Raw genomic sequence first — 18,725 nt, forward strand, 5'->3', positions numbered from 1 at the left:
ATACTCTTTAAAGTTGTTCTGTCAATATCAAAGCAACCATAAAACAATTAGGTTTTAAATGAGAGTAAAAAGCATATACTGTTGTTGTTTAGACTTGTTAAAGTGTACCATAAAATCTCCAATTACTATGTTTCCAAATTGAACTCAAAAGTTGGATCCTCATAGAGAATAAAAGCAATATTTATGACAAGGAAATCTCGAAGAGTAGACGAAGTTGGATGAAAAATTCAAGCGATTTTAACAACGAAGGGAAGTCAATTTCAGCAACGACTGGCGTTTGCATTACGTTCTGACCGGTGTTGACCGTCTCCTTTATGAAACTGTCAGTAAGTAGAGATTGGCTGGTTTCAAATTCATAGCAGTAATTTTATTCAGCGAAAGGTTAGAAATTTCATTCAAACGTACTTAATTTCAACTGCATCGTTTGATCACAGACAAACAGACGTAACTCTTTGAAAAACTTGTTCTTGAAAACATAGTATCTCAAAACATATAACCTCAGTAACGACATCTCTCTGGCTTCTCGCGAAAAACAAGCTTGCTCGCTAGCTCGTAAACAATATTGCATAAAAGTTCTATAGAATATATAGAAACGTCAAAGTGATCCGATGCCAGCGCTGCGGCGAGTAGTTCGCGGAACTGATAATATTCAAATTAACCGTTAAATGCATCAACGAAGATACACAATGAAGAGTTACGTCTGTTTGTCTGTGGTTTGATGGTGCACTTCGGGAATCATCTGCAAGAAGGGGATATTTTACGGGAACGATTGAGCTTCCAGATGTTGTTGTTGCGATATATGCGAAATGTTGCAAAACAGTTCCGCACACTTCCTGAATAACTGCTTCCAATTCAGCTGAAGTAAAACCTCGTTGCAATGATCGAACAACGCAACTCTCGAAAGATAAACAAATTTTGACGTTTAACTTTTTGCAGGCAACTTTGCCTCCATAAATGCTGATATAAATCTGAACGGGATAGGATCAAGCAAAATGGCTTTAGATAAATACAATTCAGTCAGGAAGTTTTCTTCATAAAAGCTATTTTAAAACCTTATGAATTTGTTAGGGATTTCATTAAAGCAAAACAACTTTTTCACAAATGGCCCATGCGAACCAACTTTTAAGCCACCGCCATATTACAATTATTTAGTTTGACTTCTACAAACTTCGTTTTCAATGTGTATTTCCATGGATATAACTTTATTTTGGTCAATTTAGGAATGAGCAGATATTTGAAATACAAAAATCAAAAAACAAACCTCGGCTGAGCTTAATGATCAATCTGAAGAATAATTAATTTTTCTTCTCGATTAAAAATAATAAGTGAGATCAACGTTTTTCGAGGGCGTACTTATTTTTTTCGATGTTTTCAAGTACATTTCACATAAGATTTAATATGGCACCTTTAACTTGGCCACTTTATGAGAACAATTTTAATAATTTTTGAAATTGAATAGGCTTTTTATATGATCAGTTTGTATATCAATTATATTGGTAAGATCGGATGGTACTTTTGAATCCTTTTTCTATCTTGATTGATGATTTTTCTAGTGGATTCAGCAAGCGGCTAGGGAAAATGGCTTGAAAATGGTTTTTATTGTTGCCAAATAGCTTTTATTGTAGCTTAAATACGGATTTCAAATGGTTCTCAATACGTTCGTCATACAACCTTTTTGCAGTAAATCAATCTTGAAGAGCTTCGAAAATATACCCTTCAGAACCTTCTCCAGGATGGGCCAACTAGACAGATTCTAGTCTTAATGAGGTTTTGGTGGATGCATCAATGGCAAAGTAGCCTTGACCAGGGTTTTATGAATGTTGTTTTATAGTAGCTTTGTATTACTTCATAAAACTTAAAATGTTACTTGGGTGATATTTTGTTCCAATGTATCGCGTGATATTGAGAGCGTATAAGAGCGGAAAAACATAATTTGATTGATGATTTTGCCAACACTGCTTCCCGTAATAGAATACGGGATGTCTATCTGGGAGAAATGCGCCAAATTTCATCACCTTAAACTCCAGAAAAAGATCTTAGGATGGTCCTAAACAGTCCCCCGCGAACTAGAAATTCTGAGATCCACCTCCTGGTTGGAATTCAGACATAAGAAGAACGGAGAGTATTCATCCTGGAAAGGTTCAGAGATACCTGTCTGAGATCAAATCATCAGATCATACGTGATCTAGCACGTTAGGTTAAGTTATACTCGTAGTTAGGTATATTTTCACTTTTTTCAATTCAAACAAAACACACCCCCAAAGGGGTGTTCTGTAAACTAGTTGAAAAAGGCAAATACTAAATTAGAATATCAAATCAAACAAAGATGAAGAGCCAGGTAGACTAATCAATTAAAATGTTAAAATCAATGTTCTTTCATAATCAACAGAAATAAACATAATTTTACTACTGAAAGTTTTCTTCGTCATTTACTTTCGAGCAACGGACGGATAAACGACGGATAAACGACGGATACGACGTATGAGCACGCATCGCACCAATACGAAAACGACGACGCAATAGGCAGCATGACTGGGCCGGCATAGACATGCAATGGTGTGAAAGAGTCAAGTAGCGCCAGTTGTTCTTTCACAACAATCCAATTCAATGCTGGTCGGAGCACGTCTGGTCTGGTGTGAATGTTGCCACATACTTGCAACTAGGACCGTTCTGACGAAAAATACTCCAAACGGCATGGGCCTAATAAGCTATTCTGGAAGCATAAAACAGACTGTAATTCAGTGAACGTGATCAGTTGCAATTCCATTAGCTGTGGAAACAGTCGTCACAACTAATTTGAAAGACCTAGAAAGTGGACGCGGACATCGGAATGAGTTGACTACAATGATCACCTGCTTAATGCTGCTGCCAGGAAAGCCAACTGATTACGCTATCTCTGGAGATACCCAAGTACACCAGTTTGTTCGCTTCGATCCAAAATGGCAGTTTCATTTGCGACGGAGATGGTCACTACAAATTTGATAGGACCCTAAAGGACGCGGATATCGGAGGCTCTCTGAGTAGCTTCATATTTCGGACGTTTCACTGTAGTCGTTCCGTTAGGCTGACTACAACATTGATCATCTGCAAAATTTCAACCACTATGCATTATTGTAAGCACGCCATCACGAAAGTACCAGCATGTAAATTTCTTGGATCTCAAATGGCCTTTTTCAGGGCCACTATATTTCTACGCTATGGAATTTCTTTTAACATCTCTAGATGGGGTAAAACAGGTTCACAAAATTGAAATTTTTTTGAACCATGGAGAGAAATAACAGCAAAGAATCATCAATCAGTGCCAATAGCAGTGTTCAGAAAATCACTATCAGCTTTGAGTCATTGAGAGAATTTACTTAAATCATCCATCTCTTAACCGTGCTGCAGACGTCAGTTGGTAGCACGTTTATGCATTTCGTGTTAGTTCTCCATCCACTGAAGCAAATACAATAGCAATATCAACTAATAGCGCCAAAATAAAAGGAGCGCAACAGCGATTAGAACCTATTCGGTCCGTACCCTCCAACTTCAACAACCATTTCGATTGACACCAGGAAAAAACCAAAAAACAAACGACCCTTTTAAGAGCCACCAATTTAAAAACGGAAAGAGTTAAGATAATAGTTTATCGATCAACATATTTGTTCCGTCCACTAGCGGTCCTACGTCAAGCTTCCGTTCGTGCCCCTAGGCACAGATTCTTCTACTTTTTTTTTCCTGGCGTTGATGATCGCGATCTACCCTGTGGACCGACTTTGACTGATGTACAACGACTATTGGCCAGGATGCATAACGGAAAAAAACCCTGCTTCCGAAGTTCTAGATACAAAATCTTCTAATTCATATTCCTAAGTGTAGGAACCTAACCACCGATTATCGCTGGATATGTTTTTCGAGTATGGGTTACAAAATATACGCTATGTGGGTGCTTGAGAAGCTGCAAGCAGCCTTCTTACCCGACTGATCGACATCCTATCATCTATGTATGTGTAGTCCAGCGCATCTTGCACACTAGCGTGCACAGAAATCTTGTTCAGTAGGGGCATTTTTTTATATGGTGCATGTTGAATTTAGTTCAACGGGAGGTTTCCAAAACTATTATTCTCCGGTACGGAAATGAAACAAGCAATTTGATTCGTTGTTGGGGAGAATATAATTTTCCTGGTGTGGAAGCAGCAATCATTGTTTACATTAGTGTTTTATGTAGTTAGGGTTTATATAATTTAAGAAAGAATTGTTCGCAAGGGGAAATTCGAGTATTCATTGAGGAATAGCTTTACAAATGCTACATTCCATCATTCTAGATCGCATCTTATCTTAGGTTTAGTTCTAGATTATAAGCTCAAAACTACTTACGTTTAGTCTCCCTATGTAAGTTTTCCGGCTATTGTTCAAGGCTCTAGTTGCAGGATCTAGCAATAAGTACAATAGTGTTAACTTTAGAAGAAATATTGTAGTTTTTCCATAATTCTTACCAGTTTTAGGCTTATATTTTAGATTTCAGGTTAGGTGGATAGGTGCAATGCTCGGTTTATAGTTTTTAGGGGCTAACTAGTAAATTTAAGTTATTTTTAAGCATTTCATGAACAGCAATAATATTACCTAGGATCACTTAACAAAATTCACTTTTTTACTATTTTCTAGTTTTTAAGGGCATATAATTTTAAGAATTTGCAAAAAAATGCAACTCACGCAAATACTTCCTTGTTTTGTCTTTCTACTCACCAGTGTGACAGAGCATCAAACCTGTCACTTCGCAGTGTTTGGAACGGCCACAGGGGTGCGCCGCGCGGTGCTGTCGGTTGGTTGCAAGGTGCATAGTGTTGAAGGTGTGCGCGCTGGCCATGCAGGCCAACAGTGCATTTAATCTGGGGATGGGGAGTACTCCAAAGCATGTGGTGGGTAGTACTGTCCACCTCCCACTATTTCCCTACTGTTCAATTTAGCTAAATTTATGTATTTTTGGCCCCGGTGGTGGTTCATCCTCTTTAACGCAAACTGCTTTCGGACAGCCAATGGAAATTTGCAATTTAATCCCATCGACGATGTCGATGATGATCGGTTCGTCAAATGGTTGCAATATTAGGACTTTAACCGAAATGATACATTTGCTGCAACGTTGTTGCCTTGGTGGTTGGATTCAGCTGAAGTCACGTCAGAAGGTGGAGATAGCACCGACAAACCGACATGAATGACCAATAAGAATCGGATTTTCATTTCGCATGCACACTGCTTCGACAAGTACAAGGTTCAAACAGTGCGCATAGCAGTGAACGAACAGTATATTGCTCTTGATCAATCCAATCTTGATCAGCGGTGTTGAGTACTTGGCACTGATGAAGTCTTCAAGAAGTATATGAAAAACGCGTATCTGTCAAAAGATAAGCAATTATAACGGAATTAAAAGGAAATAAACCAACACACTCAAAGCTCTTCATAAAAGTATATGGTTGTTTTTGTCCTTGCACTTGGCTTGTACTCCAGCAGTGCTGCCAGCCAAAACATACTGCCATCACCTGCTCCCAAGAAATCTGCATCGCTGTCAGGACCTCAGCAATGGTATTGAAGATGGTTGTCGCGTCTGTTTTCAACACCCGTCTCACACCCACGAATGTTTCCGTCGGCCGATCATTATCAATATACGGGAAATGGATGTAATGTCGGTCAAAATGCCCCTAATTCGGGCCCATAGATAAATTCAGCAATCGACTAAATTTTCAATAGCAACCAAAAATATCCATTAGTACCGTCCCAATGACGCATTCATCTTGATTAAATTAATAAATAGCAAACTTATACCCACTTTTCAATTAGGGAATCCAAAAGCATCTTCAACCTTTGTACAGTTGCGAAAAAGTCCATCCTCAGAATACCTTCGAAATTTTTAGAACTCAATGAGCTTTTTTGAAATTCTTTTCACAAGTCCTCTGGAATTATTTTTAGAACTCTTCTTGACGTTTACGCAGAACACATTGGAACTGAAATTCCCTTAGAGTTTCAGAAGAATTTCCTCAATATTGTCCAGAAATTATTCCCGGAATGAGCTAGAAATTGTCGGTACTCCCTTGAAATTTTCCTCAAAATCCCTTTGGAATTTCACTCAAAATCTAATTTTTCTCGGTATTCTTTTCGGAATTAACTTGGAACAATCTGCAGGATTCACTAGAAATTATTCGCAGAATTTTCTTGGAATACTCACCAGAAATCCTTTGGAACTGTCCTCAGAATTCAATATCCTTAAGGTTCTTCTCGGATTTTTTTAGAACTCTCCTAAGAACTCTTTTGAAATTCTTCTCAGAAGTCCACTGAAATTATATTTAGAACTCTTCATGTTTTTTCTCGGAACACCTTAAAACTGAAATTCGTTTAGAGTTTCAAATTTTTTTTCCCGGAATGAGCTTGAGATTATCCTAGGAATTCGCTTTAAATTTTGCGTAAAATCTCTTGGAATTTCACTCCAAATTTGATTTTCTCGGTATTCTTTTCGAAATAATTTTGGAACTATCTGCAGGATGCACTACAAATTATCCGCAGAATTTTCTTTGAACTCTACCCAGGAATAATTTAGAACTGTCCTAAGAATTCAATATCCTTGAGGTTCTTCTCGGAATATTTTAGACCTTTTTTTCTCAGAACACCTTGGAACAGAAATTCCCCTACAATTTCAGAAAAATTTCCTCTGTGTTCTTCAGAAATTCTTCCCAAAATGAGCTTGAAATTATCCTTGAAATTTCCTTGAAATTTTCCCCAGTTTCATTCAAAATTTGATTATCTCGGTATTCTTTTCGAAATTATCTTGGAACTATCTGTAAGATTCACTAGAAATCATTCACAGAATTTTCATGGAATCATCCCCAGAAATCTTTTCTTTTGGAACAATCCTCAGAATTCAATATCCTTGAGGTTCTTCTCGGAAGTCAAGTTTAAGTTGTCCGCCCATCCACCAAAACGTTGTAGTTTTTCTACCAGAAATTTTCAACAAAGCTTGCCCCTCCATTCACCAGAACTGTGCAATTTTTACATCAGGAATTTTCAATTCAGCTTGACTCTCCATGCAGCAGATTGTTGCAAATCTTACACCAGAAATTTTCAATACAAACTTGTCCCCAGAAAATTTTACACAAGAAAATTTCATTTGACCAGAACGATGCAAATTTTCCACCGTTAATGTTTAATAAAAATTGCTTCTCCAATCTTCTGATTGGTGCAGATTTCCTTTTTTTTCATTTTCCACCAGTAATTCTCAATATAGCTTGCTTCTTCTATCATCAGAATGTTGCAGGTTTTCCACCAAATAAAGCTTGCCTCTATTTTTAGATTTTTCATCATAAATTTTCAGTTAAGCAGCTTCCCTTCAATCATCAGAATGGTGCAAATTTTACACCAGAAATTATTATTAAAGTATGTTTCTCTATTCAGCAGAGGATGCTCATTGTTGTGGTGCAGATTTTCCACCAGATATTTTCAATTAAGCTTAATTTTAAATAAAGCTTGTGCCTTCATTTACCAGACCAGTGCAAGTTTTCCACCAGAAATTTTCTGTTCATTTCATTTATCAGAGCGATGCGAGCTTTCCACCAGAAATTTTCAGTTAAATGTGCAGCTCCAGATTTTTAGCGTGATTCAATTAATTCATTATGATTAGTCTCTCCATGTTATTCAGTTTGATTAGTCCATCCATGCACCACCTTGATGATATTTTTACACCAGAAATATTCAATAAAAAGCTTTTTCTTTGATTTACCACCACGAAGTTTAATTTTTTCAACCTTAAATTTGCCCTCTTGTTTTAACCCTCCATGAGCCATCTTAAAAAAAAAAAAATTACACCACCGTGTTGTCTAACGTAGAGGAAGAATTGGATCTGTTCGGATGAATCAGGAAGGTAGATGAGGAAATGCAAGTATAGCTATCAATCGTCCTAGTTTATGCAGACGACATCATTATAGTTGTTGAGTCAATAGCTGATCTAGAGGGAATAGTGTTGGAGGGTAAGTCCCAGACTTGCGGACAAAGTGTTTTTTTTTGCCATCCTAATGGAAAGCTTCTGTTTATCATTATATCTGAATTAATCTTTACTTGGAAATATAATCAAAATGATTGGTTATTTGCCAGTGAAGTTTAATCTAAATCTTCTTTATACAACACTATCAATAGTTATCAGTTCTTGGTAATACATTATTTAGCCATAGTTGCATCAAGTCTCATAATTTTCCTTCATACTCTAATAATTGAAAACATTCTACGAAGACACACGAGCAACGAACTCTGTTCTTTCTCCCAAGCGTGTATGGAAGTAAGCAGATTTAATCAATTCATAAACGTAATCCTCTTGTGCCTCAATGCATCATATTATGATACGAAAATTTCCCAAAGATAAATCCTTTCACCGAAGAGCAGCTAAGAGAAGAAGCAAACGTAAAACCTTGTTCCTTTCCTCGGGCATGTCCTGTTGCCTCACCCATGCATCTTTTTTCATGCCGGAAATCATCTAACCTACCCTTCATCATATTCCACATACGAAGCGCTGTGAACATTGGTCCAACTTCCGAGGCTCGAGGATCCCTGCAGTGTACGCCTCAGCTACCACCATCTAGCCCTGCGGACAGGACGAGGAACTTGTTATAATAAAATTCCATTCTCCACACACAAATGAACCCGTCTTGTTTCTTTGAAGCAACAACAAGCCAAAAACTTCACCCACCCATAGGATGATGCTCCGTTTTCCGCTCGTGCCGTGTGCTGGCGACTACTCGATTGAATCCTACTGAGCTGTGCAGTGCAGTATTTCCCGTTTCGATGGAATAGGTGTATGAGATGAAGCTTTCCGAGAACTGGTAGAGTTCCTAGAGGAGCTTGCTCAGGAAAAGGACACGAGTAGAAGAAAGATTTTCCAATATAGGATCCGGTCCAGTGTATGGAAAAGAGTAAGTATACGTTTTTAAGTAGAGGGAGGTACAATGTCTTCGGGAATCCTCTTTCACGTTGTTCGACGGGACATGCCTGAATTTGGACCGAGGGTGGAGACGGGAAAGGTCACTACTTCGTAGGGAAATTGAATTTATTTTAATATGAAATTAAATCGGCTAACCGACGCATGTCAGGTAGATTACTGCAAGATGAAGTGGAAGCGAAAGTTATGGAGCAGTTTCTGACTTCTTCGGTCCCAGAAACATGATCTGTGGTGCACGAGTCGGTTTTGAAGATTTGTTATTCGGCATAAGGGTGGTGTGTTCCGTTTCCATTGATTTCAAGAGAATATTGTCCCGTTTTGCCGTTCCCCATCTTGTTAGCACTGATGGATATTCAGTTAAAGCTTTTGACTCGTAAGCTTCTTTCGCGTTTCTTTCCGTACGGTAGGGCGCCAATACCCTTCTGCTCGCATCGTCAATTAACGTCAGCTTTCTGCTGTACATTGCACGATGGTTAGTTAGTTTGTTAGTTTACTTTAGCCTCTTTATCACCTTTTGTCGTTAATGCACGGAAATATTGCAATAAAAAACAAAACTTCACCGGAACTTTATTGGCTTCGCAGTCATCAAGCAATAGAACAATTTAATATTGCCCTTCATCCGACGAATCGATGTTTATAACATGATTCATTCTGCAATCATGTCACGGGTGACTTCTTCAAAATGTAATTGTATTTTGGTGGATGATCAACTGTTTGGCAACAATTTAAGGATTTCAATATTTTTTGTACTGTATTTGCTATTAGTAAAGCGGATTTGAAATTCAACAAAACTGGTTCGAAATCTTCGTTCACATCAGTAACCTCATTGGTAAACCATTTATTGTGACCACAATTTTTGAATACATTTCGCCAACTGTGGAACCACGGTAATCACTGCTTAAAGAATCCAGTCGTGACGTTTTTGTATCGATAGATATTCCTAAAAAAGTGGCAAGCCCAAGTAGCATTGCAAGTTTTATTGAGGTTTTAAAGCATTATACATGTCTAAATCATTGTCTACAGAACCCGCATAAAACCCTAATTGTTACTTGAGAGAGCTTCTATTCTTTTCAAGTTGAACAAAGGATGAAAAGATTCTACGAACGACGCAGTTTCCACCGTTGAAGCTGGTGAAAATAGTGGTAAAGCGTGTTGGCCAGATCCTACCAACGATTAAAAAAATTCATTCTGTCAGAAGTGCGGTGCAAGTGGATAAAAATTCGAATAAAATAGTTATGATTTGATCGGTAAGCAGGCAAAAGATAAAAATAATACTTTTACTATTTTGCTTGTATTACTTCTGCGTGAAGTTAAGGATTCACATAGTTGAAGATGCTGAGCGTCAAATAACAGACTTAAAGTGGTAATTTTATACGATAGATAAGGTGATAAAAGTATAGAGTTGATAGTTCCGTTAGAGTACGGCAGTGGAAATTGTATATAGAGAGATAAAAAGCGAGCAAGGACAACTTTTCGGGAGGTACGATTCGGATGGATCATCTCTCTTTACCAAAATCCCCAGTTGGAGAGAGGTGGTGAGGGGTATCCCGCCCGCCACTACTCGCAAATAGAGATGATCACGGATTTGCTGATGTTCCTACGACGTGTGGAAACAGTTCTATCGATTGTACCGTACTCAAGTCGTTATCTGAAGGGAGGCATCTAGTCGTAGGTTTGGAAATTTGGAAAAACCATTACGTGTGTCACTTTCGGGATGACTAGACTAGAGAGAGAGAGTCGAAAAGAGTTGATCTGGTTGTATCGGGTGTGGATTCAACCCAGAAAACCGAAATGAGGAGTGTACATACAGTGAGAGAGCTGGGACCAGTGGTGGCACGAGTCCTGGAGTTTAACATTTTTTCCTTAAAATTTGATACTTTTTGCGATAACCATTGTGACGACACACAAAAACAAACTGGCAAGCGGCAAAAATGTCATGACATTTCTAAACTGTTTTCTGCCAGCGACAGAACATTTTCGCACAAAGAAGCAGACAAGACCGGCGGTGCGCGCGACATAAATTTATGTCGTGTAGAATTTTGCTGATTTCTGGCTAATTACTGCATTTATTTGATGTTTATTGCATGGAATTAAAAGATAAGAATGAAGACTGACCACTCATAAGCATTGATGTTAAAATTATGCGTAAATAAGGGAGTTGGTAATTTACTGTCACACGCAAGCCTGCAGCTAAAATTTCATTACAATAAACTGTTTGGAAAAATCAGGCTGCGAGATTTTATTTATTCTCTATCTCCGCTGTTCGCTTGGAATGTAGTTATAAACGGTCGTCCGTGTGCTGGCTGTTTTGTTTCGCTCTGGACGATGGTTTTTCAAAAAATGTACTGTTTCCACCTCTGGCTGGGACTACTGAAGCAGACAATGCGGTTTGCTGAATTTGCGAACAACTATCAGCACCTACAAGGCCTCGCGGTAACTGATTATCCAATGGAAACACCATGTATCTTGATTGGATTAAAGCATCTACACCTGTTCGCCCCGCTAGAGTCTCGAGTTGGAAACCCGGGTGAACCTATAGCGGTGAGATCAACACTAGGGTGGACAGTGTATGGTCCTCAGGAGAAGTCGCAGTCACAGTCCACATTCGTCGGCCACCACACGTGTGCTGGCGTGTCCAACGAAGATCTCTATCGGCTTCTAAAGTTACATTACGTATTGGAAGATTCAGCGGTGATGGTGGACCTAGTTCCAGAGTCGGAGGATGATCGTAGAGCCAGGGAGATATTGGAGAAGACGACAGAGCGGATCGGAGAGCGTTTCCAGTCGGGTTTGCTGTGGAAAGAAGAAGATACTCGGTTTCCCGACAGTTTTGCTATGGCAGAGAAGCGGATGAAGAGTCTCGAGAAACGACTAGCGAGAAATCCAGAACTGCAGCAGAACGTACAGAAACAGATAATGGAGTATATACAGAAGAGGTATTGCCACAAAGCAACACAGGAGGAACTGCAATCGACAGAGCGACACAAGGTGTGGTATTTACCGCTGAATGTGGCTTTGAACCCGAAGAAGCCCGGCAAAGTACGCCTGGTTTGGGATGCAGCAGCCGCTGTTCAAGGCGTTTCCCTGAATTCACCGTTGCTGAAGGGCCCAGATTTACTCGTTCCCTTGACGTCAGTGATCAGTCAGTTCAGAGAACGGAGAATCGGAGTCGGAGGTGACATTGGCGAGATGTTCCACCAAGTAGGGATCCGTCCTGAAGATCGTCAAGCGCAACGTTTTCTGTTCGATGGAGAAGTGTACGTGATGGACTGTGCCATTTTTGGAGCGACGTGCTCGCCCAGCCAAGCACTTTACGTCATGAACAGGAACGCAAAAGAGTTTGCCAACGATTATCCCAAAGCAGCAGATGCAGTAGCGAAGAAGCATTATGTCGACGACTACTTCGACAGCGTTGATACCGTCGAGGAGGCAGTGAAGCGAGTGAGCGAAGTACGAGAGATCCAGCTGACGAAGTGGTCCAGAGGATCGTTCCTGGAGACAAGTGGTACGTGGCTAGGAGGACCAGCGTTCCTGTACAGGCCCGATTGTGAGCGGCCGAGTGATGATAGTGTAGAGGCAAACGTTTCGGAAGAGCTTCGTGCAGCGTGCTTGTACCATGAAGTGAAAACGACATCCCAGCTAATAGATGTTTCGCGGATCTCAACGTGGAACATTTTAGTAAGAACTGTGGCGTGCGTAATTCGGTTCGTGACAAATCTCCGCAGGAAAGCAAAAGGCCTGCCAATAGAAACGCTTCGCTCTCTACCGAACGATCACTACCAGAGGAAGATGCATTCGGTTCGGAAGTGTCTGCAGAGGGAAGAATTCCAGCGAGCGGATGTGATATTGTGGCTACAAGTGCAAGGAGAAGAGTTCGAGGACGAGATCTGCATTTTGCAGCGTCTGCGAGACAACGGCGAGTGCAAGGCGAAAATCGAAAAAAGGAGTCCACTGTACAAACTATCACCGATTTTGGACGACAACAATGTAGTGCGCGTGGAAGGTCGAACAGCACAAGCTGAATTTCTGCCGTTCGAGATGCGTTTCCCTGTTATTCTGCCTAGGGGACATTTGATAACGTCGAGGCTGGTCGATCATTATCACCAGCTGCTTGGCCATGGACATCGGGAGGCTGTCGTGAGCGAGCTGATGCAGAGGTTCTGTATTCCGAAAATTAGAGCAGAAGTAACGAAAGTAATGCGGAACTGCGTATGGTGTAAGGTGTACAAGTGCAAACCAGCCGTACCCAGGATGGCACCACTACCAGTGCAAAGAATTACACCGTTCCTCCGTCCCTTCACTTACACAGGGGTGGACTTTTTCGGTCCCATTACAGTTGTTGTCGGTCGGCGAAGTGAGAAGCGATGGGTAGCGTTATTTACGTGCTTCACGACGAGAGCAGTTCACCTGGAGGTTGCTAGGAGTCTGTCTACGGCGTCTTGCCTGATGGCAATCTGACGGTTCGTGTGTCAACGAGGGTTTCCGATTGAGTTTTTTTCGGACAACGGAACCAACTTTGTTGGAGCTAGCAAGGAAATCGTCAAGGCTATCAACGTGGAATGCATGGAGAACTTCACGAGTGCGAGAACGATGTGGAATTTCAATCCTCCAGCAGCCCCACACATGGGAGGAGTATGGGAAAGGTTAGTTCGATCGATGAAAGAGGCGTTGACGGAGCTTGAAGACGGACGATCACTTTCCGACGAAGTATTGGAGACAGCCCTGGCGGAAGCTGAAGGGATGATCAATTCAAGGCCTTTAACGTTTGTGTCGAAGGAAAATGCGAAACCAGAAACATTGACTCCGAATCACTTTCTGCTCGGGTATCCATCATGCGGAAGATAGGTGAAGCTACCATCCGGCAACGAAGCGAAGGCCTTACGGGATCAGTACGAGTGATCACAAGTGCTTACTGATAATGGAGGCGAACCAGCCCAAGGCTGAAAGCCTCCCTAATAAAGATAAATTAATTAATTGCTTACTGATAAACTGTGGAATCGGTGGACGAAGGAGTATCTGCCGACCATAAACTTGAGGGCGAAGTGGCAGGATGAACAAGGTCCTGTTAAAGTTGGCACTCTGGTGTACATGCAGATGAAGAAAACAGGAAGAATTGGATTCGAGGCGTAATCGACGAGGTTGTCAAAGCAGCGGATGGCAGGATTAGACAAGTCGTAGTTCGAGCAGTTTGAAAGCTGTACAAACGAGCTGTGGCGAAGATTGCGGTGCCTGAGATCAGTGACGGAACATCTGGCTTCGTATAAAGGACCATGTGCCAGAGTTACGGGTGGGGCTGTTGCGGCACTTGGCAACACTGCGTGAATGAAACAGTGCAATGTTAATTTAGCGTGCGTATGATCCACCCACCTTGTACGGATCACCTTGTGCTGATCACTTTGATCGCGCAAACGCCAAACGAAGGATGGAGAAAAATAATAAACGAAAACATTAGTGTGAGAAAGACAAAATAGTGGTTACGCGGTGAATAATTGCTCTTGGTGAACCTGAAAATAGAATTAGAATTAGTGATCAACAGTTGAATTCGGGTTGAAGAAAATAGTGAAGGTGAAATATAAATTGAATATCAAATAGAAAGAATATTAACATAAATTGCATTTAGTTTGCAGATAGTTGAGGAAGAGAAAGAGCTTGAATAGCGATAGCTAGGAGTGAAAACTATTCATGTATGTAATGTGAAACAAAAGGTAACGATGAAATTTAAATAAAAATTATATTTCAGTTTTGAGCTGCAACAACAAAAAGCTGCTTTAAAAAATAGTTTGAGATCCGAAAGAACTCCTATGTGTGATGTTCGCTGTGGAGGATGATAGGAAATGCAATTACCATTCAATCGAAGACATCATATCAAGAAGACTGGCACCTTTGCCAGAATCCAAGTGACAGATACAATAGCGCTGCGCTTGAGTGAAGGTGGAAGCAACGCATATTAAAATGAGCAAATACAAAAATCTTTCTTCTGAGGATGTAGTCTTTGCTATCAAATTCGTTCGGAGCATTTACCTTTGAGCGGCAGATGACGCGATTGTACTGGTCTCATAGCGTTCGTATGAGAAAATGGAAGAGTTGCCAGTCTTCTTGATTTAGTGTCTTCGATTCAATGCAATACATTTTTGGTTTGCGAGTAGAATTTCAACATGGGACATTTCGATTTGATGCTATTTTTGTGTAAGCCATGAAAAAAATTGATTTTTTTCTTAATTTTAATCGAAAGTATAAATAAAATTATTCTGATCTATGAAAAAAAGTTAAAAACGACCAACACTAATATGGATATGCGTAGAACGGCAGTGGAGTTCTATGAATTTCGAGGTTAGTACCTGAGGAAAATATTAAACAACTTTACACGGTGGTATGTGTGCGTGCATTGAATGTCACTTATCCTTAGGAGTCACTGCAACTTGTTAAATGAGAACAGCTCCTAACCCCATGACACTTGCACAACATTTGATTTAGAAGCTGTGAGCGTGATTGCCTCTTACCCCAGCAGGCCTGGGTTCAATCTCAGTTGGCGCCGCCGGGATGTTCTGAGGCATAACATCTCTGATCACCGGGAAGTAAAGCCGTTGGTCCCCGGTTCATGAGTTGATGGGTCGATAGGTAGGGTCCAGGTGTGGAAGCTGCCTCCCTGGCGTCGGTGAAATTGGTGCTTAGCACGGAAAACAAGATCGACGGAAAACAAATCAAGGAAAAAAAAAGAAGAGAAAATTAAACACCTTTTGCACAGCATTGAAATCGGTTTTAAAGAAAGAAGATGAAAACATGTTTCGAAACTCAACTCATATGATATGATACAAAAATCTAAGATTAAACATAGCACAACAAAAAATAAATTTTAATATTACATCCAAGAGGATGCACTTCGAACATGTCGAAAATCTAATGTAATTTTTAAGACCCCAACAATAAACAAATGCAGTAAATGCAGCGAAATGTCAGTTCATGCACTGTATTAATGATTTTTTTTTCCTTTTTGGAAAGTAATATTACACCATACTTTTGACACGATTGAAGTACATTCACTTTGATGTGATATCAAAATTATTTTTTACTTGTGAACCGACGAAATTTAATTCATTTATTCACCGATCAACATCTTTCTACTTTCTTCACTAGCAATCATGCTTCTTCACAAAATACACAAAGCCAAAATTCACACCAGTTAGCTGAAGCTACGTTCACCGCTGTCACAAGGATGAAAGATTCCAAATCCCTTCCGGAGGGGCATCACTTGAAGTCTTAAATATGTACGCTCCCCATACTGTCTCCGAAATAGGGCAAAGGATTTAAGCATCAGGAATATTAATTGCTCTGATTTTTCGACCATGTCAACCCGGGTGCTCTTCTCTACCGCACCGCAGATCAGTGTCAAGAGGGTTGGAGAAAGATCAGCAAATCCTTTTCACTCGTCTTGGACGGCTTGTCAAACCCCGAGCACATCCTGCGTATAAGTAGCCCAATTTCGTATTCAAAAATGTGTAAAGAGTTCAATCGTCGTAAGGCGATGGGGAAATGTAGATGACCGAGACTTTTAACGGGGTTCAACAAGCTCTTTCATCCTCGTCTTTGCATCGAAGAGGATTCTAGAAGGACAAAGGACACTATTGAGGAAACTATTTTCTCCTTCCCCTACTGCCCTGGCTTCTACGGCTTCTTATTGTATGTAAATCGACCCTCGTTCGTTCCTTGGCTATGATTTATAAGAAAGCGTGATGACCAGGGAAGCTGGCTTTGATTTAGGGCCGGTCTTTTATCGTGCGAGGGTCAGATGGGGCAGCGTTTTCTTAGGCCGATCTCATAAGTAGGACATTATTCACATTCAGAGACACGTCTCAGGCCGAAATGAGAAGGGATTTATGGAAGTGGGAAGGAGACATCTTTGAGTACGATGTAGGTGACATTTATTATGTGCCGAAGTTCTGCTTGGTTGAATGGTGAAATGAATAGGAAGTTCATTATTTGCAATAAGTGACGTGTAGCGAAATTTTACAAACCATATAGAGTTGCTGAAAAATAAATTGAATATTTATACTTATGTTGAAACGTACATCAACTAACAAACAGCTGCTGTATATTCACACATCCCGAATAAGGTCATCAGCTGTTCGACACAACGGAAAATTTTAATCCTTTCCCTCGATGATGACGCTCAAGCGGTTGCGGATCCCTTTACTTTTTTAGGCATATTTCGCGTAAAAATAACACTTACCTAGGATAATTCGATTTATGCATGCATCCGCTCTAACCTTTTCAACGCGTCACACACTGCCTGGGAAGACTGCGGACGAGTAAAATTAAATAATTATGGAACCCTTTTCCAGTTCACTATTCTTTTCTCCCGTCCGTTTCGCTAAGCTCGAGGGATGCAACTCGGTATGTGGCGTACGCAAATCAATAACCAATCAATATGACATGCACATCTGTCGTTATCCGATCCTGCTGTGATGTTATGGATGGTAGCAGCACTGTTAAGAGAGAATCATTTGAATTTTAGTCACAGGGCGCATGCATGCTTTAAGATTACTGGAAAAGATTTAAAACTGAGTGAAATTCTTTAATGTTGTGAAAAATATTTTCAATACACGAAGTGATCATAAGTCTTAAGTTTTCGTAAGCCCTAATTTCAAGTCGCTCTTAAAGATATCTCAATCACCGCAGATCCAATGTGTGAAAACACGTATTTCGTTAATGAAATCAGAAGATGTTATGCCGCAGAAACACTTGTATGACCAACTATGAGGATGAGCATTATTTGTATAATCAATTATCATCCATGGTCATACTTGTGTAGTTTTTGGATTTGCTTACAATTTATTATACAAATAATGCTCTTGTTCATAGATGGTCATGCAAGTCTGCAGCATTATGATCACATGTTTTACTGCTAAGCTCCAAAAAGAGGTTGTACAGTATGTGTTTGATACATAAAAGCTGATAATTTTTCTTTCTAAGAGTCGCAATCAACGATTTTTTAATCGCTGAGTCAGTGAATGAGTGATGATTGATAAAATTTGTTATTGCGACTCTATATGCTAGCAGAGGTTAATAAGGCCAAAAGCAAGAGGGAAAAGGCATTAGATATGATTTCAATTAAAATATTGCAGTACACCTAGGATCATAAACTGACAACAGAGGACATCACGGTTCCGCATCTACAACATGGAAATTGAATGTTGCAGAGAGCCTGGAGATACGAAAAACCTTTTTTACTTGTTGCTGGAATAAGTATTTGAAACCTTGTGCCCAAGAGGCTCGTGGAGCTTCATCGGGTGGTGGAGCTTCGTGAAGGAATTCCTGGGAATAAAGGAAAAAAGCAAGCAAGGCATGTACTTGAAAAAAAAATGCACCAGACAAAAGTGTTCGCCAAAAATTTATTTTAAGTCGGATTTTCTTGAAACTTTCAGGGAATTAACTAATACATATGGATTATGTTTCATCATAATTACTTTATTCAATTTCCTTTCCATCGCTGAAAGCCCGCACCTTTCCCTTAAGACCCCTCATTACATTTTGTACAATGGTGGAGCCGACCTTTTTGGTCACTTTCATCCATTCTTTCTTCTCAACTCCAGCTCGTTCTTAAACACCTTGGACGATTTTCGAACTTCAGCCTTCATTATGGCCCAAAATCTTTCCACCGGACGAATCTCTGGTGAATTTGGGGGGTTGGCGGTTTTGGCGATAATGGCATGATGCCAGGTGCGGCCAAAAATAATGTCTTGCCTCCGTGGGACCGCAGAAAGGGCAAAAGACG

The sequence above is a fragment of the Ochlerotatus camptorhynchus genome, unplaced genomic scaffold (genome assembly GCF_037179485.1).
Source record: "Ochlerotatus camptorhynchus isolate MF236.1 unplaced genomic scaffold, CSIRO-AGI_Acam_v1.1 ptg000282l, whole genome shotgun sequence".
Lineage (NCBI taxonomy): Eukaryota > Metazoa > Arthropoda > Insecta > Diptera > Culicidae > Ochlerotatus > Ochlerotatus camptorhynchus.